This window comes from Podarcis erhardii (assembly GCF_964252035.2).
Source record: "Podarcis erhardii genome assembly, chromosome: 2".
NCBI classification, from domain to species: Eukaryota; Metazoa; Chordata; class Lepidosauria; order Squamata; family Lacertidae; genus Podarcis; species Podarcis erhardii.
In genome coordinates, this window is record NC_138498.1 from 6,225,551 (window position 1) to 6,242,005 (window position 16,455).

General features: G+C 45.2%; 1 pseudogene across 1 annotated transcript; it reads right to left on the bottom strand.

Annotated features, from left to right (window-relative positions):
• Positions 1–12,516: 12,516 nt before the first annotated feature.
• On the bottom strand, positions 12,517–12,840 carry LOC309336368 (protein reprimo A pseudogene; annotated as a pseudogene). Its single transcript has one exon. The product of its transcript is annotated as a protein reprimo A pseudogene (transcript).
• Between the last annotated feature and the right edge of the window lie 3,615 nt (positions 12,841–16,455).

The window sequence follows — 16,455 nt, forward strand, 5'->3', positions numbered from 1 at the left end:
CGCGCGCTCTCCGCAACGTCATGAGCAGTGGTGTCCCCCCCCCTTTGAAGAGTGCCTCTGAGCATGTGCGAAAAGCCTCTTTCCCACCTGAGGCGGTCGAAGGATGCGCTCCTCCTCGCGCCGAGCTGAGGAGAAAAGGAGCATCCGCTCGAGGATGCGGCTGACGCAGCGCAGCCGTTGTTTGGGTGGGAAGAAGGGTCCTCCCCGCCTCCCGGGGGGGGGGCGAAGAGGTGGTCCTTCATCTGGGGGGCAAAGCGCGTGGCAAGGGGGGAGAGGCCGGGCAAAATAAGGGAGCACGAAAAAGAGGGAGTGGTTGATAGGACCTGCTGGTTCTGAGAGGATGCGCTCAGACGTGGCCTAATCTTTTCTAATCGAAGCGCCATTGTATGGCAAGCCCTTGATCAGATAACACCAAGAGTGTGTATTCTACCAAGTCACAGCTCTTTGTTTGCAGCTCTTTAGCTGAGAAAGCATGTCACAGTTGGGTCCAACGTGCTTAAAAACAAAACATACCATATATATATATATATATATATATATATATATATATATATATATATATATATATAAAATTGTTGTTGTTGTTTAGTCGTGTCCGACTCTTCGTGACCCCCTGGACCAGAGCATGCCAGGCCCTCCTGTCTTCCACTGCCTCCCGCAGTTTGGTCAAACTCATGCTGGTAGCTTCGAGAACACTGTCCCACCATCTCGTCCTCTGCCGTCCCCTTCTCCTTGTGCCCTCCATCTTTCCCAACATCAGGGTCTTTTCCAGGGAGTCTTCTCTTCTCATGAAGCGGCCAAAGTACTGGAGCCTAGCTTCAGGATCTGTCCTTCCAGTGAGCACTCAGGAAGGATTTCCTTAAGTATGGATAGGTTTGATCTTCTTGCAGTCCATGGGACTCTCAAGAGTCTCCTCCAGCACCATAATTCAAAAGCATCAATTCTTCGGCGATCAGCCTTCTTTATGGTCCAGCTCTCACTTCCATACATCACTATTGGGAAAACCATAGCTTTAACTATACGAACCTTTGTTGGCAAGGTGATGTCTCTACTTCTCAAATTACAAGGGTCTAAATTTTATGCCCCACCACCACCTTTGTGCTTGAGGCTCAGACCAATTTTTCCTCCAGTCCCCCTACCCAAGTCAGATTGGCCCTCGTTATCAGCTCCAGTCAACATGGTCAGATAGGGCTGCCATATGTCTGGATTTTCCCTGACATGCCCTCTTTTGGGGGGATCAGCATGCCCCTCTGGCCAGAATTTTGTATTTTATATGAAATCTCCAGGGTTTTTTGGTTTTTTATTTCTTAGATTTTTATTATGATTATTCTTTAATTTTATATGGGGGGTGTTAGGGCATCCAGCACCCGCCAGGCCTTCCACGGGTGGCAATAGGCCTGTCAGGACTTCCATCAGCTTTTCGTGGCACAGCCTTCCCAGGGCCATAGCTGTCAACTTTCAGATTTGAAAATAAGGGATCAGCAGCCTCGAAAATAAGGGATCAGCAGCCTTACCTGTCCCGGGGACAGTCTACGGGATATCTAACAATCCGGGATAGCAGCAGGAAGCAGCGGGAAACGGCGCTGGGATAAGGGAATTTCCCACAAAAAAAGGGAAGGTTGACAGCTATGCCCAGGGCCGCTCGACTTCCCATCCGAAGAACAGGAGGCCAAAGACAGCAAAGGTAAGAGAGGGAAGAAGGGGGAAAGGAAGGAGTCAAAGGCAGGGAGGGAGGGAGGGAGTGAGATGTGAGAGGATGTGTGTGTATGTGCCCCAAACGTGTCTGGGTTTGGAGGTTTTGGAATATGGCAACCCTAGAGGGATGATGGGAGCTGTAGTCCAAGGTAAAGGGACCCCTGACCGTTAGGTCCAGTCGTGGACGACTCTGGGGTTGCAGCGCTCATCTCGCTTTATTGGCCAAAGGAGCCCAGTGTACAGCTTCCGGGTCATGTGGCCAGCATGACTAAGCCGCTTCTGGCAAACCAGAGCAGCGCATGGAAATGCCGTTTACCTTCCCACCAGAGTGGCACCTATTTATCTGCTTGCACTTCCGCCGACCTTCTGATCGGCAGGCCCTAGGCTCTGTGGTTTAACCCACAGCACCACCCACATCCCTATATATTACCTTTAAAAGGAGCTTGGTGGGCAGAAATCAGTAGGTGACTTATTTTCTTCTCTTTTCATAGCATGGGAATAAATACCACCTTCACATTAGACTGCTGTTAAAAGCACAGTTATGGTGGCCTGGCTGATGGAAGCAAAGCGTTGGACAAAGTTGGGGTAAAGTAAATATCAGATGAACACAACAATGATTAACCGTAAATAGTCCCATCACAAGTGCAGGGAAACATGATGCAATTAAAAGCCTAAAAACAAATGAGTCACCAGGTAAAGATGGTTGCACAGCCTCATTTTGTAAAAAGAACTAGTAACACCAATTTTATGTAATTTATTAAATGGGGTTATGGTAGGAGAGCAGATTCCATCTGCATGGAAGGAAACTCAAACTGTAGCTATTAAAAAACCCCAGATAAGACAGGGAAATGGTGTGTTTGCATCAGGCTTTAAATAAAAGACTTCCATCACTTCGCTTCATATGCTGTATTTATTTATTTATTTATTTATTTATTTATTTATTTATTTATTCGTCATAAATTAGTTTGAAATTCTGAAAAGGACTGGTTTGCATGATATGTGAAAAATTAACAGATTTATTTTAAATCTGCTTAAATCCTGCATTTTCTTCCAGGTGGCTGAAAACTCTCCTGATGTTACTTTGTCTACACTCTTGCCAGCGGGTGGCGCTGTATGCCCCCTTTATAAATCCTGCAAATGCTCCGGGGGGGGGTAAAGGAAGGGATTGTTGTTTTCCTCCTTAAGGATAACCAATGCATAGCCTCCAACATTTCTCTCATGCAAATAGGGACATCCTAATCCATAATAATAATTTTACTATTTATATGCCACCCATCTGATTAGGTTGCTCCAGCCACTCAGGGTGCTTTCCAACATATATAAAAACATAATAAAGCATTAAACATTGAAAAACTTCCCAATACATGGCTGCCTTCAGATGGCTCTGGGGTCGGATAACTCCATATCCTCCAGTATTTCTCTGATGAAAAAAAGGACGTCCTAAGGAAAAACAGGACATTCCAGGATCAAATTAGAAACCAGGACGGCTTCTCTAAATCAGGAACATCCCTGGAAAACAGGGACACTTGGAGTGTTTGTCAATGATATTTTCACATATGAAAGCAGAAAGTCTGTGAGCCTTTTAGCAGACAATTTAGCAGCACCATTCCCGCAGTTCCATGGGAAGAAGAAACTACAGTTCTCAGGATTCTTTGCGGAAGGAAAGCCATGGCTGTTTAAAGTGTATGATATCGCTTTAAATGCATATGGGCCTAAGAGCAGACCAAGACTCAAGGGGCATGTGAAAGAGAAGCCTTTCCTTCCTGCCATAGCTGTCAACTTTTCCCTTTTCCTGCGAGGAATCCTATTCAGAATAAGGGAATTTCCCTTTAAAAAAGGGAAATGTTGACAGCTATGCTTCCTGCATGCCGATTCCCCAGTAAGAGCATACAGAAGAACCTTGCTGCATCAGACCAAAGGCCCATCGAATTTAGCATCCTGTTCTCACTATGTATTGTGGTAGAAAATCCCATTCTTTAGCTGTGTGCTATGTGGAAAAAAATGCTTCCTTTATCTTCCAAGAGTCTTCCTCCTGAGTGTTAAAAAAATCATCCTTATACTGGATGACTCCAGGTCTAAATCAAAATACCCGAAAGCTGCTGGTGGCCACAGAGGGGGAAACATTCATTGGGATGTAGCACAGAAAAACAGGAAAATGCCATCTGTCAGAACAGACTATTTGTCTAACTCCCCCCAACTTTAATTTTCTAATACACAGAACATTTCATTGAATTACAGAGATGCTTAAGATAACAAGTGTAGATGGATTATGCATCATAACCCTAAAATTACTCTAAATTATATACCATAAATCCATTTCAATATACATAATTTTCTCCCTTGTAGGAGATTATCTCCTGTCCTTATCATTGCATCTTAAGTTCAGTGATGTGATTCACACTGACGATCATTCATAACAATCAAACATTTAAAAATAAGTGACTTGAGGTTCAAAAAGCTGTTCAAGGATACTAAACTGGAACAAAGTGAACCCTATGCAAATGCCATATTTAACACTCCACAGCCCAGCATTACACATCCTGTATTGTAACTTTGCTGTATTTCTGCTGAGTAATTCTATACTCACCTAATAATGTATATGGATTAATTGTGTCGTGCACTGTATTATTCCAATACAAAATGAATGAGCTCAGTTTCTCAACAAACTTATCTTGTTGCCTTCCTTCGCTGACCTTTATTATGTTTGTTAATTTAATCATATAAACTATATCCCAGATGCTTGCTCTCCAGGCCTCCCTTGAAGCAGGATGGGGAGCAGGTCTGGCTTTTTCCATTCCTGACATATAGCCATCTGGGCTGCTGTTAATAATGAGTTGTTATCTCCGAGTCATCCAGAAGCACAATTAATCTAAAATATCCCAACAATATGATTAAAGGGGCTTTAGGTACTTCATAGGCCACTGGCTTTTTTCCCTTACACCAAGACTGCATTTCAATAGATTGTGATCTTCGGACTTTCTCATCACCTGCTGGCTCTTTATGTGAAGATGTCAAGAATTACCTGTGTACGTTTGATGAACTACTTTTGGATTTGGAATGTAATAGTGTGGAATGAGGGACACAGGTGGCACTGTGGTCTAAAGCATAGAGCCTAGGGCTTACCGATCAGAAGGTTGGCGGTTCGAATCCCCATGACGGGGTGAGCTCCTGTTGCTCAGTCTCTGCTCCTGCCAACCTAGCAGTTCAAAAGCACATCAAAGTGCAAGTAGATAAATAGGTACCGCTTGGGCGGGAAGGTAAACAAGCGTTTCCATGCGCTGCTCTGGTTTGCCATGCTGGCCACATGACCCGGAAGCTGTATACGCCAGCTCCCTTGGCCAATAAAGCGAGATGAGCGCCGCAACCCCAGAGTCGACCTAACGGTCAGGGGTCCCTTTACCCCTTCACCTTTACCTTAAAGTGTGGAATATATTTCTTGCAACTTGAAAACATTGGGTGGCGTTCAACGTGGCATATGTATGCCCAGAACAAAGTCCACTTGCGGAACAAGACTTCCACCCTCTCCTCCCTCTGAACATCCCTTAAACCTGCCCCCAACCCTCCAGAGCAGATTTCAGGGGCACAGGTGGGGGGGGGCAAAGAGAAAGTTGCTTTGCATAAACTGACCTTGTATTATTGTGCAAGCAACATCTCAGCTAAATCCTGCCTATTGTTCTTTGCCTCAAAATGAATCTCTGGGCACTGGGCAATCCTTTTAAAATTGGTAGGGCTGCCACAAGGCAGACAAATTTGCCTCCAAGGCAAGGGTTCTTGTTATAGGAACACAGAGTGCTCCAGGAGGCCTGGATCTTTTGCCCCACATCTCCTTTCCACTTACTATCTTTCTCAATTCATCAAAAATATTATTTTTGCTTTGCATACAGGACTGCAAAGCACAATGCAGGTGAGACTCCAACAAATCACCATCTTATTTTGCTCCGAGGCTGAAATTCACCTCCACATATAAATGACCACATGCACATTTTACGCAGATTTGTGCTGCGGTGGAGCTGAACTCTCTGAATCTACCTACCTGCCAAAGTTCCTGCTTGGAGACCAGGTCCAGCATTCAGATTGCTAGTTGGCCATTCATGAGTTAACTCAAGTTGGGAAACCTGGCGCCCTCCAGAAGTCATGGGACTCCCAGCAGCCCCAGCCAGTATGGCCAGTGTTCAAGGATGAGAGGAGCGGCAGCCCCAACATCTGGAGGGCCCACAGGTTACCCACCTCTGGATTAACTCAGCCATACAAAGCTGGTGTTTAGCATGTGCTCCATGTATGCAGGTGACACAGACAATGATATCCTCTCGCCTGTGTGCTTGGAGGTGGGGGTTGCTGTTCAGCCAAAGTGTAAGAAACTTCCTCTTTTTAAAATCTTGCTGTCCCTGGTGTCTTGGAATTAAACCCAGGAGATTTGAGACCAGCATCCCTCACTGGCCCTGTTCCTCACCGCAGGCGACGGCTCTGATCCTCTTCTGTGAGGAAAGTTTTTGGAGCCAGCAGTCTGCAGGGATTAACTGGGAAACATGAAATACAAATTTGCGCTAATCTCCTCCGGCCTTGGATTAGTGTGGCTACAAAGCTTCCGCAGCGCAAGGGCCAGGAGGGGACTCTCTTTTGCGTAGGGAATCAGGGTCAAGTTTATTTCAGTCTCCGCTACAAGGAGATTGAAACATTTCTTTTATCTGCCTGAGCAGCCAAGGCAAAGGAAAGGAAGAGACCAAGGCTGGGTAAACAGCGCACTCCCACAAACACTCTGGTGTTTGAAGTTTTGAGCCATAATGCATCAGCATCCTGCAGTCTCTTGAGAAATACTGCTGTTGCATGTGCTTTCCCTCAAGCTGGCTTCCGAGTCTTCATTAAGCTGAAGTATGTATATTTTAGACACCCATTGCACATGCACCACTGATAACACATGTGCAGGTGATGGCTTCATTGGAGTTCAGGAGAGGGGGTGGTTGCAGGTGTGGGAAAACACATCAGATAACATGCAAGGAATCAAGTCAAGTTCTGTTATGTGTAAAGCACAACTTGAAATGCATGGGGAGGGAAATCACCTCATTGTGTTTTAAGCTAATGTGCACATGCCGCAAGTTTCTAGACCTCAGGGGTTAGACTCATCAAAGGCACTGCAACTCTTTCCTGAATAAGCATATATAGCTGAGCGATTCAACTTTTCATTTTTCCTGTTTTACCCACTTTGTTCTGTTAAACAAATCTTTCTTATTTCTTCAACTTCTGCCTGAGTCTCCCAAGTATTTAATTTTTCCTTCACACAAGAACCAAAATATAACCTGTGGTTGTTTGAAATATATATTATAGAGTATGTACTGTAGGTGGGATCTGCCGCAACTGGGATACAGCGGTGGGATCCACTATATTTTGGTGGAAGCAAGGCTTTGGACTTTGGGAAGAAGGCACAAGGCTCTGGTAGGGCCCTAGAGCCCTCCCACCTCCTTTCCAAAGCTGGGAAAGCACTACAGTGGTACCTCGCAAGACGAAATTAATTCGTTCTGCGAGTTTTTTCGTCTTGCGAATTTTTCGTCTTGCGAAGCACGGATTTTGGAAAGGCTTCAAAAATCACCAAAGTCTTCAAAAACCTCAAAAAAGGCTACCACACCGTGTGCTATGAGTTGCTCCTCGAAGTCAAGTCGCAACTGCACCCCCTGAATGCACCTTTTTCTTAACGGTTTTAAGAAAAAGGAAACAAACTTGCAAGACGTTTTTGTCTTGCGAAGCAAGCCCATAGGGAAATTCGTCTTGAGAAGCAACTCAAAAAACGAAAAACTCTTTTGTCTTGCGAGTTTTTCGTCTTATGAGGCATTCGTCTTGCGAGGTACCACTGTAACTAGGCCAGGCATAGGCAAACTCGGCCCTCCAGATGTTTTGGGACTACAACTCCCATCATCCCTAGCTTACGGGATCAGGGGTCAGGGATCATGGGAATTGTAGTCCCAAAACATCTAGAGGGCTGAGTTTGCCTATGCCTGAACTAGGCTTTGGGGAAGAGACGGGAGGAAGCTGCTACTCATCAAGGCAGAGCTGCAATGGCTACTTGAAAAATTGACAACCCGGGTTTGCTGCTTTCACCAGAATCTTAGAATCATAGAATCCTAGTGTTAGAAGGCATCCTAAGGATCATCTAGTCCAAACCCCTCCAATGCCAGAATTGGCAGCTTTCCTGACTAGTTTCAGTCTCTGTCTTTGTGGGCCCATTAAACCTTGATCCCGTGTGGGAGCAAGGCCACACATCCAAACGAAAAATGTTGTTTCTGTCAAAATTCCCCTTCTGCTCTATTTCGATTATTAATCAACATTTAGGACATGCAAGAAGTATTCACAAGCAACAAAGATCTTCCCTGAGAGAGGGGAATCTTATCTGCAGTTCTTCTTCTGATTAATGCGTAACAGTTTAAAGCGCTGACAAACATCTTTGGAATATATGGTCTTGCATGTACTGTATTGTCAAAGTGATTACAACCACTTAGTGCTATTACTGGCCAGAGATACTATCTCATAAAATCCCTGCTGGAAACTGAGTGCCCAACACACCACCAGTCAGGAAGAAGAGCAAGTTTCCTCCTGCAAATGGAACAGACAGGGTGTGCACACACTATGTTGTAATGTACATTCAGGAGCCTTTTGGGAATGCTGTACACAGAACGTCATCCCCAAGCCATTCCTGTCCCACATAATTTGTCAATCTAAAGCCCATTCTGCTGGAAGAGTTAAAATCCATTTTGTGCCAAGAATGTACAGTGGTACCTCGATTTAAGAACGATTTGGTTTACAAACTCCGCAAAACCGGAAATAGTGTCCCGGTTTGAGAACTTTACCTGGGTCTAAGAATGGAATCCAAACGGTGGAAGGGCATCGGGGGCGGGAGGCCTCATTAGGGAAAGCACGCCTCGGTTTAAGAACAGTTTGGGTTCAAGAACAGACTTCCAGAACGGATTAAGTTTGTAAACCAAGGTACCACTGTACTTCTCAAGCTCTTGTTACAAAGCTGTGCACACAGGGCACCTTCTCACCTGCTGGCACTGCTGCCTCTCCTGCTTGCTTTGCCTGTGCATGAAATAAGCAAAACAAGAAGCAGTACAATAACTTAGCTGCCTCTGCATACTGTATACTCTGTATAGTGATTCTCTGTGTATATCCCTTGTATATTGGTACATCAGTACAACTGTTCCCAGCCCCCCTCTTTCAAAAGACTGAAAAATAATTTTAATTTTGAACAGATATGTGGAAGCACTAATCGGGGTCGGTGAGTTAGAGAACAGCATTGCACACTCGCGTGATAAGATACCTACCTGTGTACAGACAACATGAAGAGTCGTTGCTGCTTTAGATGACGTCATCATGGGATGGTGTGTACAGTTACAAACCACTTTCTACAAAACTGCTGTGTGAAAAAACAACCTCTGTGCATTGCGAAGGCTACCTGTGTACGCAGCCTTAGAGCAGGAATGGAAAGCAAAATTCATTGCTCAAGCTTTTCCAACAGATTTCTTCCTAAAGCCTGACATTTTATTTTCACTTGCATTCTGACATTCCCTTTGAAAGAAACAGTTGCACACTCAGAATCATGTTGGTGGTCTTTATAGAATTTTAGTCTTGGAAAGGACATCAAGGCTCTTCCCGTCCAACCCCCTGCAGTGCAGGAACCTTTTGCCCAGTGGCATAGCGTGGGGGGTGCAGGGGGGGCCAGCCGCACCGGGCGCAACATTTGGGGGGGGGGCTCGCACTCGCAGCTCTCTGCCCCTACCTGGCTCACTCACTCTCTCTCACTGCAGTGCTGGCTGTATCGAATCGATCCAAGCTGCCGGGTCGCCGCCCACTGTGGAGGGGGAGGGTGCCAGGCGTGCGGTGCGGTGCGGAGCGGAGAGAGAGCAAGGGAGGGACTATCTGGGGGAGGGAGAGTGCAGCGGCCACCCAGCGCAGCGCTGAGCGCGGGAGAGAACCACACCCGACCAGCCCAGGCAGCAGCAAGAAGAAGCTGGCAGCGGTGGCAGGTTAGGGGTTAGGGGCGCAAATTACTTGCCTTGCCCCGGGTTAGGGGGCGCAAATTACTTGACTTGCCCTGGGTGCTGACAACCCATGCTACGCCGCTGCTTTTGCCCAACTTGGGTCTCAAACCCACAACCCTGAGATTAAGAATCTCTCTCATGCAAGCCCATTTTGTTTAGCTAAACATTACTAGAAGAGGTGTGGAGCAACAGCAGCTATGCTGGGTATAGGGAAGGAACTAGGAATCCAAGCGGCAGGTAGCCAATCCTGACATCTCTCCTCCCCAAGGCTTCTCATCTCCCCAAGAAATTTTCATCTCCCTCTTTCTCATTCTCTCTCTCGGAGCTACGTTATTGTTGTCCCACAGTCTGCTCCTTACAGCTTGGTGACTGTCACCTTCAGCAAGACCTGATGGGGAATCTATCTCCAAATGTGGGGAGTAATGACAGCTCTCAGGAGTCCTTCTCCTGACATGAGCTCCCACTGATGAAATATCAACCAACAATCGTGAATTATTAGCAGTCACTCAGTTGTACAAAACGTGGTTTGTCTGTAGCCCACCCAGGGTCAGATTTAGGTTTGATGAGGCCCTAAGCTACTGAAGGTAATGGGACCCTTTATATGTCCAGCTGTCCTCTGTCAACAACAAATTGTTGCCGTTTTTGGCTTGAATATATGCTATATGGTAATTTATGGACCTAATAGGTATCTAAAGCCATTTGCACGTAAGCAAACATGTATTTTATCAAAGTAATTGTTGAACTGAAGTACAATTAAGAGGAAGTATATTAATAGTGAAATACAATTAAGAAGTATGTTAAGAGTGAAATAATTATTAAGCTCTAACTTAAAATGATTTTTTATTCATAACAAACAATAATGCAAACACATTGGCATTTGGCAATAATAAAAGTTCCTTTAGAAACACAATTTACAAAGACTCATAATCTAGTCTCTAGAAACTTGCAATAACATGAAATAATAATAGGTGTTAATATAAGATGCAAACTACTAATAATTATAAATAGCTGTATTAATATGAAATTAAGTGTTATAACCTGTACAATGCCATTGCAGTTAATACAATGCATTTTTAATATAATATCAGTATCACCATAGTAGTTCACCAATGGGCGGGGCCCATTGCTTACATCATAGGAGCCTACACAACACAAAACACTTGCTGCATGTAGGTTTTATTTTATTTGTTTTTTATCTTATATTTTGGAAATGTACATCCAGTTGTTTTTTCCTTTAATTTTTTTGGGGGGCCCACTCGGGGCCCTAAGCTATAGCTTGTTTAGCTTATACGTAAATCCGGCACTGAGCCCACCCCGCAATCTGAAAAGCCTGCTTACCAGAGGAGAAAGTTCAAGGAGAATGTCCACCATAAGTAAGGATCCCTTCTCTTGAGCTAACTTCAACACATTGCAAATATGTCATTTCCGCCCCCCAGCACATGGTACTTATGACAGGTGCAAAATGATTTTTACATTTTCTTTGGCAACAAGGAATAAAGCCAAACTGTCTTTCTAACAACATTTGGTACCCTTTTTAGTGCTTGAACTAAGGGAGGGTGGTATGGGATGCCTACCCACTTCTTTTTGGGTGGAACTAAAACCCCCAACCCAAACCATGATATTTCTTTTCAAGAGAAATAATTAAGTCTGATCTAACTAACCCTTTAAACGTCCATAAGGATCCATTTTACCCTTCAAGGACCCTGATCAAGTGGCTTCTTTGTAACTGATGCTGCAAACACACCCAGAAAGAATCCTGGGAACTGTAGTTTGTTGAGAGTGCTAGGCATTGTAGCTCTGTGTGGGGTAAACTACAGTTTCCAGGATTCTCTGGGGGAAGCTCTGTACTTTACAAGTAAGGTGTGTACTCTGTCTAAATATGCAATTCTCAATAACCTCAGGCCAAAATTCATTTCTTACCCCCAAATACCTTTGTTGGCGACTGCTGTGTACCTCACATAGTCACACGCTTCGTCACTGAGCCTTTCTCATTTTGAACTTGAGTATCCAGGACCTGCAGAAGGAGCATGGATGCAAGTCGAGACTGAACAGAAATCAGAACCATTTCTGTGCCTGTTTAATAGGTTTGGAAAGGACACAATAAACAACCCATCACTGTCAGCGCTGCTACACACCCTCACTGGGTTTACACGACATTTAACAACAGTGAAATAGCTTATAGCAACCGTGGGTCTCTCGGCAGAGGGATGACCATGTTTATTGGCCATTTTAGGTTACGAATGGGGGTAATTCTGACTTGCAGCCAATTTGAAAGAGTTCAAATCATCTGGATGCATTCAAGTGTCTCTGTGGGTGTTCTCTCTCTCTTCTCTCTTTCTCCCGGGGTGTGGCTGCACTTCTTCCTCAAGACAAACCAGAATCGCAATAGCAGCAAAGAGACTGAGTCTCAAGTCAGGTGCAGGCTTTAACATTGATCACGAAAACGTACTGATGAGCCCATTCCATGAAGATTTCGGCACAAAAGTGCAGTTCCTTTGCCTTCGTTCTGGGCTTTTTGTACGGCTTTTGAAACCCAGACAGGCTGTATGAAGTCTCTGTGTAGGAAAATCCACCCAAAGGGGAGAGGAAAAAAAATAACTAGGAAGAGCACAGATTTCCAAATAACATTTTGGACAAGCACATCCTTCTCTGTGTGAATCCACTTCCATCCTGTCACCTCATTTTCTAGCATCCATTAAAGAGTAGCAACTTAAGGATCTAACAGCCAACTCCACAAAACATCCTTGAACTCCCAAAGGCTGGTGAAATTCTCCCTCCTTGTCCGCTTCCATTGTTAAGTGTCAATGATAACCACCTCAACTTCCCTGGAGGCTCTCCTGTCTTTCATCAGCATGTTGATCATGCTCTCTGACTTTATCAGCAAGTTACAGCCTAAGAAAAACACCCCGAAGATGACAGTCAGGCAGAGGACACAAAGGACAGCAATTTGTACCATCCTTGCCACATGCTGGTTCTTCTGGACATCTGTGGCCACCGAGATCCCCGGCACCCATGCCCCCGTCACTAGGGTGCAGCAGGAGGTGATGAGAGAGTCCACTGTGGGAGCAGCTTCCCCAGGAGGGTAAGTGTCCTTGCTGGAGAACGTGGTATTCATCATCTCTGAGCTGGGTGGGAAGGAGATTGCAGAGGGCCTCTTCTGGCACAGTTGTTCTTCTTAAGGCTCCAGCAGCCTCCTTCTCGCAGCTGAGCTGGCTGAAGCATGTAAGTGCTCACTGAGCAAGATTGTGGCTGAGGGTCAGCGACAGACGGGGAGGGCTTAAGTGATGTCAAGATAAGAATTCTCTTCCAGCTGTGGTACATATTGCCATGCGATTTCTCTGCTTGAGATGCCAGGGAAACAAGCTCTGACTCAGATGAGGCTCGTAAAAGCCTGACTCAAAGGAGAGATGGGTCCTTTCAAGCTCTCAAATTCTCCTCTGGCTCAGATAAATCTGACCCGGAGAAGAATTGTCAGCTTTCTAGCCCTAATGGCCACTAAAACATCACTCTCCCTTTATTTACTGGTCCAACACTTACGGAGGAGGAGAAAAACTGGACTTTCCACTAAAGGAGGGTCTACCATCTTTTGTGACTCCCAGGTTTTATGAGAAGAAAGATGGATTGGAGCTGGTTGCTTACGTTGCCTCAATAACATCAGGTCTCCAGTTTCACAGACATCAGTGTACCAGGGTATCCTTGATGAGGTGCTGCATGGTTGTAGAATCATAGAATCATAGAATCATAGAGTTGGAAGAGACCACAAGGGCCATCGAGTCCAACCCCCTGCCAAGCAGGAAACGCCATCAGAGCACTCCTGACATATGGTTGTCAAGCCTCTGCTTAAAGACCTCCAAAGAAGGAGACTCCACCACACTCCTTGGCAGCAAATTCCACTGTCGAACAGCTCTCACTGTGAGGAAGTTCTTCCTAATGTTTAGGTGGAATCTTCTTTCTTGTAGTTTGGATCCATTGCTCTGTGTCCGCTTCTCTGGAGCAGCAGAAAACAACCTTTCTCCTTCCTCTATGTGACATCCTTTTATATATTTGAACATGGCTATCATATCACCCCTTAACCTCCTCTTCTCCAGGCTAAACATGCCCAGCTCCCTTAGCCGTTCCTCATAAGGCATCGTTTCCAGGCCTTTGACCATTTTGGTTGCCCTCCTCTGGACACGTTCCAGTTTGTCAGTGTCCTTCTTGAACTGTGGTGCCCAGAACTGGACACAGTACTCCAGGTGAGGTCTGACCAGAGCAGAATACAGTGGCACTATTACTTCCCTTGATCTAGATGCTATACTCCTATTGATGCAGCCCAGAATTGCATTGGCTTTTTTAGCTGCCGCGTCACACTGTTGGCTCATGTCAAGTTTGTGGTCAACCAAGACTCCTAGATCCTTTTCACATGTACTGCTCTCAAGCCAGGTGTCACCCATCTTGTATTTGTGCCTCTCATTTTTTTTGCCCAAGTGCAATACTTTACATTTCTCCCTATTAAAATTCATCTTGTTTGTTTTGGCCCAGTTCTCTAATCTGTCAAGGTTGTTTTGAAGTGTGATCCTGTCCTCTGGGGTGTTAGCCACCCCTCCCAGTTTGGTGTCATCTGCAAATTTGATCAGGATGCCCTTGAGTCCATCATCCAAGTCGTTGATAAAGATGTTGAATAAGACCGGGCCCAAGACAGAACCCTGTGGCACCCCACTAGTCACTCTTCTCCAGGATGAAGAGGAACCATTGATGAGCACCCTTTGGGTTCGGTCAGTCAGCCAGTTACAAATCCACTGAGTGGTAGCATAGTCAAGACCGCATTTTACCAGCTTCTTTACAAGAATATCATGGGGCACCTTGTCAAATGCCTTGCTGAAATCAAGGTAGGCTACATCCACTGCGTTCCCTTCATCTACCAGGCTTGTAATTCTGTCAAAAAACGAGATCAGGTTAGTCTGACATGACTTATTTTTCAGAAATCCATGCTGACTATTGGTGATCACAGCATTCCTTTCTAGGTGCTCACAGACTGTTTGCTTAATGATCTGCTCCAGAATCTTCCCTGGTATTGATGTCAGACTGACTGGGCGGTAATTATTTGGGTCCTCTCTTTTTCCCTTTTTGAAAATAGGGACAACATTTGCCCTCCTCCAGTCTGCCGGGACTTCGCCTGTTCTCCAGGAATTCTCAAAGATGAGTGCCAGTGGTTCTGAGATCACATTGTAGTGACAGAGGTTCCAAATGTGTCAGTGATCCGGTAAAAAATCCTGTATAGGTAGGGCTGGACAACAATAGATTATTTTCCTCAGCCTGGGTGGGCACCTTAGGCGGGCATTCATGTCAATTCATCACTTCTGCAGTGTTGTCAATCTTCTTACAGAGTTTCTCACCAACCTTCTCATGATAGATTTGCTGCTTTGATCTTCTACACTTCCCAAGGGATACATCCTCATAGAACGGCCACCACAATTTTTTCCTCACCTAACAGAACACCAGCTAGATCTGGTTCACCCCCATTTGCAGTGCATTCTGGGAATGCAGACTCACCAACAGGCATTTTGCAAGAATGATTCCCAAAGTTTCCCTTGTGACACGTGGCAATTATCATTCCCTTTACCAAGAATCACGCTGTACATCTGCAGCCAATGTAGCTGGACAATTGCATGACCACAATCCTGTCAATCTGACAGCTTTTCAAAGCTCTGAGGATCAAGCAAGTTTCTAGCCCTGAATATGATAAAGGGGAGAAATACACAAAGGTGTTTCATCATCATCATCATCTAAGCCAAATTTGCTAAGGCCCAAAAGTTAAAGGAGAATGTACTGCAACTGCAGTTCTGTTTACAAGGGAGAGGGTAGCATCACACAACCAACTCCCAGTTATTCTCCATGCCTGCCTGCTTCCCACCTTCCAACCCATTTCTAAAACATTAGAGTTGTGAACTTTTCAACCAGCCTCTGTGGCCACAGACTTGTTATGCTGAAATTAGCATGTGAAAGTTTTTATGACATGGCAAAATAAATGACCAGCAGTTAGGGCTCATCAACGCATCCCTTTGTCATGCAATTTCTTCCATTTCTAGGCACAGGTCCAAGAGGTGCTTCTTCAGTCCCTCTGCTTTCCCCAGAAAAACCTGCTGTTTACTGCTGAATGAGAATAAATGTCAATCTGCAGAAAACTTGACTGATGTTTGTTCTGATTCAGCAGTAAACAGCGGGATTCCCTGGGAAAAGCAGTGGAACAAAAGAACCTCTTGGAAGTGTGGATGAACCCTTACTTGTAGATCAGGAGTGGCAAAGGTTTTTTCAAGCCTGAGGATTGCATTATTTTACAGAAAACTTTTCATGGTGTGTGTGTGTCACATGCTAGCAGTGGGTGTGGCCAGAGGCAAAAGTGGGTGTGGCCAGAAGTAAAAGAGTAGATGTGACTGTACAATAAGCTACTTTCCAGCCATACAAAATTCATAGGTTTTTATAGCCACACATATACAGTGGTGCCCCGCAAGACGAATGCCTCGCAAGACGGAAAACCCGCTAGACGAAAGGGTTTTCCGTTTTGGAGGCGCTTCGCAAAACGAATTTCCCTATGGGCTTGCTTCGCAAGACGAAATGTCTTGCGAGTTTTTCTGACTTCCCCCCCCCTTTTTCTAAGCCGCTAAGCCGCTTATCTGCTTATCTGCTAAGCTGATAAGCCGCTAAAAGCTGCTAAAAGCCGCTAAAAGCCGCTAATAGCGCTAATCCGCTAATC